Genomic DNA, 12,671 nt, shown 5'->3' with positions numbered 1-12,671 from the left:
GCCCACGTGGCCCGGCCGGCCCCCTGGGCTCACGAACCGGGACCAATGCCCACATTGGTCCCGGTTCTGGACTGAACCGGGACTAATGGGCTGACCCGGCCTGGACCAAAGCCCTGTTTTCTACTAGTGCTAGCACTTATCCTTTGTTTTAACTTTCAGGTTTTGTTCAGATCACACTATATAATAAGCATGAAAGAAGGATGGCGATGTGACCTCCGACTCTGCATATCTGTGTCTCCACAGCAGCACACCTGAAATATTGCAACTTGATGATGGTCGCAATTACTAGCATCTATCTTCTCAATGCATTTTTGCCTATTACTCATGACCAAGAATAATGAGAAAACAAAAGCATGAAACTCACCTTCATGGTTACACATCAATGCCAAGAGTTTTCAGCTATAGTACAACATTTGCGATGTTACATCCTTCAATCTCAGGAATATTAGATTCCGCTGGTTTAGCAAACTCATAACTAAAAGTACTTCGCTGGCCCCTCCTGTCCAGCACGGCCATTGATGGTACAATAAATTGGCAAGATAAAGGACACAAGAATTATATTTCTTGAGAAAAAAGGTATAAACTTTCTTTGTACAAAATGGTAAAGGAAAGAAGACACAAAATCGAAGAAACGTTCCAACAAGCTGAACTCGATATTTCTGTATGAAGAGCAGTCTCGAGACAGATGGGTATACCTCTTTCGATTCAAACTTGTTGCTCCCATCCCCTTTCGGCACCTCCTTCTCCCTCAGGGTATCTGAACCATTAAGGGTTTTATCGTCAACACATGCACCAACAGAGAGGATGAAAAGGAAAATCATAGGCTTGGAAGAACAAGAGTTGGCGAACGATTAACAACATCCTACGAGTTGGCGAGCAGGGACCTAAAGTGTCCCGAGCGGCAGCACAGCACGCGAAGGTCTTCGTGGTCATCCTAATCAATATGGAAATCAAGACGGGGGCGGAGTGCAGAGCATCCGAATCGAGGGGAGAACAAGAGTTGGAATTGGACCTTGATGGCGTCCCGAGCAGGGGGAGGGAAGTTCGTGGCGCGGCGGGTGCATCAGTACGAGGGAAGGGCCCGGCGTTGCCGGCGAGCATGCCGAGTTCGAGCGCCCCGGCATCGCCAGGAGGAGGCAGGCCCCGGCGTCACCGAATAGGAAGAAGGGGCGGGGCAAAGGAGGGGCCTACCCAGCCACGGTGAGTGCGTCAGCAAGAGGGAGGGCCCCGGCGTCACCGGTGAGCATGCCGAGCTCGAGCACCCAGGCGTCGCCAGGAGGAGGCAGGTCCCGGCATCACCGGATAGGAAGAAGGGGCGGGGCAGAGGAGGGGCCTGCGCGGCTGCCGGCGGTGCTGGCAAAGGGGAGGGGCGGGGCAGAGCAGGGGGCTGCGCATCCGCCGGCATTGCTGACGAAGGGGGGAGGGGGGCTACCACCAGATAGCTCCGGCCATGGATGGAGATCGAATTGTGGATGAGGGAGCCAGGGAAGAATGGGAAGAGAGAAGTGTGAGGGGCGGTGGAAGGTTGACTGATTCTTTTTTTCACTATACTACGTATGATGGTGAGTGAGTGTGGCATTGTCCAAACAAAAAATATCTTCTAATAAAAATCCATTATACTCTGTATGTTCGTAAATACAAGTTTTTTTTAGAGATTCTAATATGGACTACATCACTCTAAAATACGCTCTATATTCATCCGTATGCAGTCCATATTCAAGTTTCTAATGACTTATATATAGAAACAGAGGGAATATTTCATAGGGATTCATAGGGCATGTCCGGTTCACCTACATGGGTGAAATTATTGTTTTCATCACGGCTTGTTAAAGTCATGATCATTTGATGATTAAAAAATATAATTTTCTACAAAAAATGATAAACTTTATTGAGTATATTTAAGTTTTGCAACCATGCAGGTCATCTTGTGGTTTGTGGATGGTAAATTTTATGGAGTACTTCACAGTAGATATTTTGTCTGACGCTCCTACACGGGTATTTTTCACTGTGTATCATTATACTTATTCTATGTTGTATCACTATTTAACTCTCATTACTACTTTAATAGGAACATATAACAGCTTTTAAAACAAAACTAGCTATGATTTTAGTGGACTCGGAATTGAATGATGATAATATAAGAAATCGAGACATGGAAGATGACGAAGAGAACATAGATCCCACGGAATGTATGATACTAGGTAAACCCCCTGAGAATTTCAAAAAAATCAAATACATCATCAGAAGTTGAGCTCATCTCATAGTCATTTATCCTTTCACCGATTGTCAATCAAACAAATGATGACTTAATAGATGAACTATGCTTGTTCATCAGTATGGTTGATGATGTCGCTCTACTGGAGTAAGCCATATTTTTTAGATCATTTTGTATTCTAATAAATTACTCTGATGTCATTATAATTGACAGAATTTCGAATTTACATGAACGAATGGGTCAAAAGCTCTGATCCTTACCAAATTAGCTTAAATTTGAGACAACTAAAAAACATACTAAACAATGATGAATACATGGATATTGACTGTTTCAATATGGTTGTGCGTATACTAGCGCGCAACAAAGTCCAGCTTCTCAGAGACATTCCATCTCACTATATGGATCTAAACTTTTGTGTAAGTTACTATAATCACGTATCAATTTTTTTCCTCATTGCACTAATGTTTTCTTATTCTTATTTTAGGCGGTGTTTCACTATGCACGAAACTCAAGTCATCGTGAAAATATGGACATTGTTATATTGAAACGGTTGTTCCATAGGTGGCCTGAGAGCAATGACTATCATATCTCACAATGTGATATGGTAAGATTTTAGATTTTCATTTTATGATAGTGCTTTATTTGGTCTTAATTAATATTCTATATATTATTAATAAACTATCGCATCGTTCTAGATTTTGTTGCCTTGGTGTAAGTTTGGACTATTTTTATTGTTTGTTTTGGATCAAAATAAAAAACTTGTCTCAATTTTTGATCCGACACCAATACCTACTTTGGGGAGAATGTACTTAAAACCGTGGCCGGCAACCTAAACATTGCCCTTGAAGTTGCAAACCCTGCATTCAAGGATGATATCTCTAAATGGGAATGCATAGTTCCTATTGCTCCAACAAACTCACACTGGTACGAATCTTTTTAATGCATTACAATATTTATTGATTCATTCAAAGCACATTATATCTTTATTGCATACATGCAGTGCCCTGTCGGGTTCTTTGGTTTTCAATTTCATGCACTCATTGTGCGATGGAAAACTATATTTTCCCATACCCAAGGTGAGTATTTACACCATGCTTATTTGTATACACATTGTACATGCAACTTGTTATAACAATGTTGTATAATGCATATGTAGCATGGTTTTCAACTGAGGAAGCAATTTTTGGTGCATATTCTAAAGTATGAAGAGAATGAAGCTCAAAACAGTATCCCATCCATTGAACGAATCATCATAGATCGCATCTACAGATGGACCTTCACTGCTTCAAAAGATGGACCTTCAAGACATGCTTAGTTCTGGTTCTTAAAATATATATTTTTGTAACAATTGTAATACAATTATTATGTGACCGTTAATTTTATGCGGAGACATGTTTCCGGATCATGTGTTACACGCTCGCTGATATCATTGGGCATTAGACACATTTAAATGGCTCGTTAAAAAATCACTAAAATAAAAATTAAATTTACAGTAGATGTTTTTACTATGGAATATGATACGTGTGTGTTGGATCACAAATATGTCACACTTTTTTAAATACAATTTGAGTGACATGATAACATTTTTTAGCCATCCGAATTTTTACGTAAAATTTATTTTGCTTAATATTATACCATGTGAACTCATTTTGTTTCAGACGTGCGTTGCACGTGCATGCTTACTAGTAAAACTAAATGTAGAGCCAGAACAGCGTCTTGAGGTCAAAACTTATAGATTTTAATTTGTACATGAGATGCTCAATTTTACATCTTTCAGTTTGAGTGGTTGACACAGATATGGTTGGGATGGCTGATTCTTATTGCCCAGCTTGCTGAATGTTGACATTTGCAACATATTATGTGGTTGTCGTTGTTGCTTCGACATTGACGTCCCCTTGCTCATGGGGTTCTGATAACGTCACCGGTGTCCCCTCGTCATCGACAGCCGTTTCGGTGATTGATCTATATATCAAAAGTAAAGCTGGTTTTAGCATTAGTTTGCAGTATATGAATTCTGAATTTCTTTTCATCATATTCTATACTAAATATGAGGAAATAAGATGAGCCATGTATTTTAGTTTTCAAGAAGATAGATCATAACTGTTGTGTGCCAATTCTTTTTTATCTTTCTGTAGGTTTTATATTTCTGTGGATTTGTGTGATGGGACCTTCTCTCTGATTTATTTTACAAATGTGCATTGCCAGTATTGCGGTCCTGGCACCAACTACTGAGCGCCAATGGAGACGGTGGAGGAGGACGTGGAGGAGTACAGCTGGAGGGAGGTGGTGCTGCTGCGCCTCATCCTGGTGGTGCCCCATGCCGCGCCTGAGCTCGAGCGCGAGACCAGGGAGCGGCGCCGCGGTAGGGACCTCCTCATCGTTGTTGACTTCGGCCCAAACTGCAGGAACGCCTTCCGCTGGGTGCTAGCGCACCTCTCGCGTCTCGCCGACACCCCCCACCTCGTCTACGCCGTCTCCAGTTGAGTCCTCCACCATCTCAGCTCATCTCGTCTCACCTGAATCGCATTTCTTTTGGGCTGGCCGATTTTTTAAGTTTACTTTCGTGGCGATCTAGGTTCCCTAATCAAACATCATAGTGAATTTGATAACTCGAATTGTTAGATTACACACAGTCAGGTTGTTATCGGTCGGTACATATTTTTGGCTAAAAATGGAAGATGGTGAGTCTCACAGCTAAATAGTAGAGACACACTTTATGTAGTAAATGGATCTAATCTGGTGTCTTTTTTTGTACAATACATTATTGAGGTTGCTTCATGCGTGTAGTTAAGGAAATTTATGAAAATAATATTTTGTACATAATGTGGACAACTCAATTACACCATAAGGTCCAAAAGTTAGCGCGATGACTGGCTTGAAGTTGCTTTAGCAATATTGAGTTGTAGACGCAAAACACATTCGTGATGGCTTACCTGAATTCAAAATTCATGCCTATATGGTTGCTGGTGACAAGACTGTTGCTGTTGGCCTTAGTCATTAACACTAATTTTGTGTACGTGTCGTATTTGAGCGCTGAGCTATAATTTCCAAGTATCATTGAATTAAGTGTTGGCTGTTACCGATCGCTTCCTTCCGGCACCTTATATGCGCACCCAGTATGATGACTGGCAGTCTTCTCTTGCACCAAATCTTTTCAGATTGTGCCTTGAGATTTTGCCTCTTCAATTGCATCTTGATCAAGGATAGCTTAAGATCCTCATGTGTTTCTTTCAGAATGACTCTTCTAACAACAGCTCTCATTTGCCTTGCAAAAATGATATTATTCATATAAAGAACACAACCTATGGAAGCAATACAGTTCTAGATGAGGCATTACTTCCGTTCTTTCAGATACTTTGGAGACTAAAAAAAAGATCCTCTTGATTTTTGTTTTTCATTCACTAGACTTAATATGGTTTACGTGATAACTTTATGCACTAACTAAGCATGACTAAAAATTATGCACGTGTAATCTTGCAAAAAAAAAATTCTGCACATGTAGCAGAACATATTTTTACTGGTAGGCAGCAGGGTTCTTTATGTTTAGTAGGAATCACTGCGTTCAGTTCATCACATGAGTTTATGAGAGACGGCCTTTGCCAGGAAAGCTTCAGTACCATTGTAAATGGAATGCCCAAATTATACTTAGAACTGCAGATTTTACTTCCTAATGCAGATGTCTTACTGATCGATTCTCAGCTAGAAATTCCACACCAGACATCTCATTGGTTTTATTTCTTCTCAACCTAATGGTTACAGCTCTAGGAACAGGGTGTAGCTTATCCATAATTTTCCTACAGCCATGCCCGTTCTTATATACTCTTGGGTGTTTAGTCACTCTAATCAACTAGGTCATAATGGAGCAGAGCCGAGGTAGTAATCATGTACAGTTATATGCTTGCTTGGTTGCCATTACATCACACCTTCATGTTTGTAAGATAGGCTATGTGGCTCCCTATTTTTTCATGTTCAAGTCTTGAGTTAACTGGACTACTTCAAACAAACTTGCATCATCAGAAGTTCAAAACTGAACCTGTATAAAAATATCGTTTAAACGAAATACAGTGCTATAGAGGTGACTAAGCCTATTGATATGTAAGTTGAATGCAACAAAGAACTCTTTACTCTATAGAGTTGTTACAAATACATTAGGCTTATCCGGACCTGGAACCGAAGATTGAATTCTTTTTCCTGCAGATACAACGAATGGATTGACGAGTGTGAGCACGTCAACACTGTCAACATGACGATGCTAGATCGACTTGCAAATGAAAAATGGTTACTATTATGACTGTAATGCGTTGGTGTTATGGCTGACACCTAGACCGAGGTCATAATCACATATGCACTTCAGAGAAAAAACAGCCATCATAAATTTGCAATATTTCATTATTTCTGTCAATGATCCCAGCAGCTTAAATTTTGCTGGTAGTACAATCTTATGTTATGGAATTGAAAGAATAAATTGAAATTTCCACGTTCCCAAATGAATGGTGTAAGTAATCAGAACAAGAACAGAATAACAAGTGTGGCACATTTAAAGTCTGAACTTTTTCATTTTGAGACAGTTGATATGTCAATGATTTTTAAAAATAAATCACACTAATAAACGACTCTGACATAAAGAGTTAGAGGTCACATCGGCATCATTCTTGTTTAGCACCCTATTATGTAGCGCGATGTGATCAAAACCTACAAATAAAATAAGAGAGAAGTGTTACATTCAGAGTTAGTTATATAGGTACAAAATCAAAGGTGCAAAGAAAACACGAACGATTGCATGTACCTCACCCCTCTAAAACTTCTCTGTAGACAATGTTTTTGGTGCTTCTTCCAGATTTATCAACCTCCTTGTTAGGCTTGGCTATAATCCGCGTCGTTTTTCTTGAGACACCCCTTGACAATGCAACATATAGTTGGCCATGTGAGAAAATAGGTTCTGGAAGGTAAATACCAACATTTGGGATGGTTTGACCCTGTCCCTTGTTAATGGTCATCGCAAAACTCACGCAGATAGTGAACTGTTTTCTCTTAAGCTTGAAGGGAAGTGAGGTGTCCTCGGAGGATGACATAGGGATGCTAGGTATGAACACCCTCTTTCCAGCATGCTGGCCACCAACAATCCCTGCATCAATTGCATTATCCTGGAAGGCCCTGATCATAAGCCGTGTTCCATTACATAGCCCATTATGAGGGTCGAGGTTCCGTAGCAAAATGGCCAGGCAGTTGATTTTTACTCTCGAGACATGCGGGGGCAACCCATTTGGTGTGATCGAGTTCAGGAAGTCAATCGTGTCATTCAGGTCATCCACATGCTCGTTTTTGGTCGAGAGAACTGCACGTGTGCTGCTCATGTACTCTCTCGACCTAGCATTGGTGTGCAGGGATGGGAAGACATCTTCGATAAGCTTGTTAATAGGTTCTTCATCGTCGGTATAAGAAATCACAATGTCAGACGCTATACCGGATGTAGCAGTTGCGATCGCTATTAGGCCCATCGAACGGACCTTTGCAAACAATGCCTTGTACAGGTACGTCTTCCCAGTGCCTCCTGGACCGTCAACAAAGAATATCTGGATTTTTGGGTTTGTCACATGATCCATTATGTCATTGAAACAAGCTAGTTGCTCATTGTTCAAACAACTGAATAGATCTAGATGTTCTTGGTCCGTTTTGACCTGTCTCTCCTCTGTTACCTCTCTAGCATCAACGTCAGAAGAACCATCTGTGTCAACCAGATCCGGAAATCCATAGAGTTTAATATCCTTTCACATGGATTGCAGCAGATCCCTCATATCCCCAAGGACCATCTGCTCAATATGCTTATTTTGCTCATGGGCTTGTCATTGTCTCTTTAATATCTCCTCTCTATTTTGTGCATACCGCTCCCTTTCCATCTGATTCTTAATCTCATTATGGCCTGAGTAGATGAAGAATAGATCAGTATACATCATTATAACTGGGCCATGTAGGATGAAGTTCATCTTCATTACCGTGTGATACAACCAGCTGTGTTTGTGCCCCAGGCAATTTTCTTCTGTTTGTAAACCTCACGGCGTCTCTTATTAATCTCATCCTTATTTTGTGCATACCACTCTCTATCCCTCTTGCCTTTTTTACTTCTTTAGGGTATGCAATCAATGGCACAATTCATCAGTTGAGCTACAAAAACTGAAATTGTGTGCTTGTGTAATGCTCATCACCCAAGGATTGAATGTTGCTTATATCCTGGAACGGGGTGAGCGTCCCGTTGGGATTGGTCGGGGCTATACGAAGTCCTTGAACCCTGTGAATGTCAAGAATGTTCACTGGTGGAAAAACAGGCTTCCGTCCAGCCCCATAAGTCGCGAAGCTGTAGGAACCGCGACTAATGGGACCTTTAGTCGCGGTTCTGGAGGTGAACCGCGACCAAAGGCCTGGGCCCAGGGCGCTCGGTGGCCAGCTGGCGCACGTGAGGGTCTTTAGTCGCGGTTGGCCAGGACAACCGCGACTAAAGGCCTTCGGGCACCTTTAGTCACGGTTTGCCAGGCCAACCGCAACTAAAGCCCCTCCCCTATATATACCCATCCAGCAGCCAACACTTAGCCATTTGGAGCCATTCTCTTCACAAGTGGGTGTAGGTTTGCTTTTGGTTCCTCTTATGCACATAAGGTGTTTGATGAAATGCCCCAAGAGCATGAAACAAACATGACATGAAGTGTTGGAGCCACACTCCTCGATCGCGGTTAGCAACTTGATGAACCTTTGATGTGTCATTGATAAAATATGCATGTGTGCAGTTCATTGTTTAATTTATATTGTTTGTAGCTAGTTAGTTTAACAAATGCATGATGGTTAATTATATATTTTATATTATAATAATACAGATGAATCGGCAATGGATGTACGGTAACCGACTCTCCGGCGAGTTCACTACGGGTTTGAAAGATTTCCTCGTAGTGGCTAATGCGAACAAGCAGGGGGGTTTTGTTATCTGTCCATGTGTTATCTGTAAGAATCAGAAGGGTTACTCTTCCTCAAGAGATGTTCACATGCATCTGCTTCGGCACGGTTTCATGCCAAGCTATAATTGTTGGACCAAGCATGGAGAAAGAGGGGTTATAATGGAAGAAGATGAAGAAGGGGATGATTTCATCGATGAAAGCTATCTTGCTCATTTCGGTGATACTTTCATGGAGGATGCTGAAGGTGAAGGGGAAGGTGAAGAAGAGGCACGTGATGATCCCGTTGATGATCTTGGTCGGACCATTGCTGATGCACGGAGACGCTGCGAAACTGAAAAGGAGAGGGAGAATTTGGATCGCATGTTAGAGGATCACAGAAAGGCGCTGTACCCCGGATGCGATGATGGTCTGAAAAAGCTGGGCTGCACACTGGATTTGCTGAAATGGAAGGCAGAGGCAGGTGTAGCTGACTCGGCATTTGAAAACTTGTTGAAAATGTTGAAGAATATGTTTCCAAAGGATAACGAGTTGCCCGCCAGTACGTACGAAGCAAAGAAGGTTGTCTGCCCTCTAGGTTTAGAGGTTTTGAAGATACATGCATGCATCAACGACTGCATCCTCTACCACGGTGAATACGAGAATTTGAATGAATGCCCGGTATGCACTGCATTGCGTTATAAGATCAGAGGCGATGACCCTGGTGACGATGTTGAGGGCCAGAAACCCAGGAAGAGGGTTCCCGCCAAGGTGATGTGGTATGCTCCTATAATACCACGGTTGAAACGTCTGTTCAGGAACAAAGAGCATGCCAAGTTGTTGCGATGGCACAAAGAGGACCGTAAGTCGGACGGGGAGTTGAGACACACCGCAGATGGAACGCAATGGAGAAAGATCGACAGATGGTTCAAAGATTTTGCAGCTGACGCAAGGAACATAAGATTTGCTCTAAGTACGGATGGCATGAATCCTTTTGGCGAGCAGAGCTCCAGCCATAGCACCTGGCCCGTGACTCTATGCATCTACAACCTTCCTCCTTGGTTGTGCATGAAGCGGAAGTTCATTATGATGCCAGTGCTCATCCAAGGTCCGAAGCAACCCGGCAAAGACATCGATGTGTACCTAAGGCCATTAGTTGATGAACTTTTACAGCTGTGGGGTGGTGTCCGTGTGTGGGATGAGCACAAACAAGAGGAATTTGACCTACGAGCGTTGCTTTTCGTAACCATCAATGATTGGCCTGCTCTTAGTAACCTTTCGGGACTGTCAAATAAGGGATACAATGCATGCACGCACTGCTTACATGAGACTGAAAGTGTACATTTGCCAAATTGTAAGAAGAACGTGTACCTTGGGCATCGTCGATTTCTTCCGAAAATTCATCCAGTAAGAAAGAAAGGCAAGCATTACAACGGCAAGGCAGATCACCGGCCGAAGCCTGCGGAACGCACTGGTGCTGAGGTATTTGATATGGTCAAGGATTTGAAAGTCATCTTTGGAAAGGGTCCTGGCGGACAATCAGTTCCGAAGGGAGCTGACGGGCACGCAGCCATGTGGAAGAAGAAATCTATATTCTGGGAGCTAGAATATTGGAAAGTCCTAGATGTCCGCTCTGCAATCGACGTGATGCACGTTACGAAGAATATTTGCGTGAACCTCCTAAGATTCTTGGGCGTGTATGGGAAGACAAATGATACAAAGGAAGCACGGCAGGACCAGCAACGTTTGAAAGACCCTGATGACCGGCATCCGGAATGGTTTCAAGGTCGTGCCAGCTACGCTCTGACCAAAGAAGAGAAGGTCATCTTTTTTGAATGCCTGAGCAGTATGAAGGTCCCGTCTGGATTCTCGTCCAATATAAAGGGAATAATAAACATGGCGGAGAAAAAGTTCCAAAACCTGAAGTCTCACGACTGCCACGTGATTATGACGCAATTGCTTCCGATTGCTTTGAGGGGGCTCCTGCCGGAAAATGTTCGAGTAGCCATTGTGAAGCTATGTGCATTCCTCAATGCAATCTCTCAGAAGGTAATCAATCCAGAAGTTCTACCACGGTTACAGAACGATGTGATCCAATGTCTTGTCAGTTTCAAGTTGGTGTTCCCGCCATCCTTCTTCAATATTATGACGCACCTCCTGGTTCACCTAGTCGAAGAGATTTTCGTTCTCGGTCCTGTATTTCTACACAATATGTTCCCCTTCGAGAGGTTCATGGGAGTATTAAAGAAATATGTTCGTAACCGTGCTAGGCCAGAAGGAAGCATCGCCAAGGGCTATGGAAATGAGGAGGTAATTGAGTTTTGTGTTGACTTTGTTCCTGACCTTAAGCCGATTGGTCTTCCTCGATCGCGGCACGAGGGGAGACTAAGTGGAAAAGGCACGATCGGAAGGAAATCAACGATATGTATGGACGGCCATTCTCTGACTGAAGCACACCACACTGTACTGACCAATTCCGGCTTGGTGGCTCCGTACTTTGAGAAACACAAGAATATTTTACGCTCGGACAACCCGGGGAAGCCTGAATCCTGGATTAGGAAGGCCCACATGGAGACTTTCGGCAGTTGGTTGAGAAAACATTTAATGAATGACAATGATGTTGTAGATCAGCTGTACATGTTGGCCAAGACACCATCTTCGACTATAACGACTTTCCAAGGGTACGAGATAAATGGGAATACATTTTACACGATCGCCCAAGATAAAAAGAGCACCAACCAAAACAGTGGTGTCCGCTTTGATGCAGCAACCGAGAATGGGCAAAAGGTCACATATTATGGTTACATAGAGGAGATATGGGAACTTGACTATGGACCCTCCTTTAAGGTCCCCTTGTTCCGGTGCAAATGGTTCAAGCTAACAGGAGGTGGGGCAAAGGTGGACCAGCAATACGGAATGATAATGGTGGATTTCAACAATCTTGGTTACCTTGACGAACCATTCATCCTAGCGAAAGATGTCGCTCAGGTTTTCTATGTGAAGGACATGAGTAGCAAACCGAAGAAACGGAAAGATAAGAAAACGATCAGTACATCATGCGATGATCCAAAGCGCCACATTGTTCTTTCAGGGAAAAGAAACATCGTGGGAGTGGAGGACAAGACAGACATGTCAGAAGATTATAATATGTTTGCTGAAATTCCGCCCTTCAAAGTGAACACCGACCCAAGCATTAAGTTAAATTAAGAGGATGCTCCATGGATATGGCACAATCGTAAGCAAGCAGGGACACAAGGGAAGAAATGATGTGTAATAATTTATTGTACCAAACTTTGTTGAATGGATCATGTGAATTATATTACCCGTGATGTGTTTGGTGTCCATTTTCGAATGATACATGAAATTTGGAGTGATGTAGTCCATGACGCTCTGCAGAGTCCGGCCGTACCACCATAGCCGACGACCGGCCTCTGGTATATTATTTTGAATTGAATTAGTTTTATTTTTCTGAATTTTTTTTATATATTATTTGTATTTTTAACATTTTGAATTGAATTAGTTTTATTTTTCTGAAT

Source organism: Triticum aestivum, chromosome 2A (genome assembly GCF_018294505.1).
Source record: "Triticum aestivum cultivar Chinese Spring chromosome 2A, IWGSC CS RefSeq v2.1, whole genome shotgun sequence".
NCBI lineage: Eukaryota > Viridiplantae > Streptophyta > Magnoliopsida > Poales > Poaceae > Triticum > Triticum aestivum.
This window is presented reverse-complemented; position numbering follows the sequence as displayed.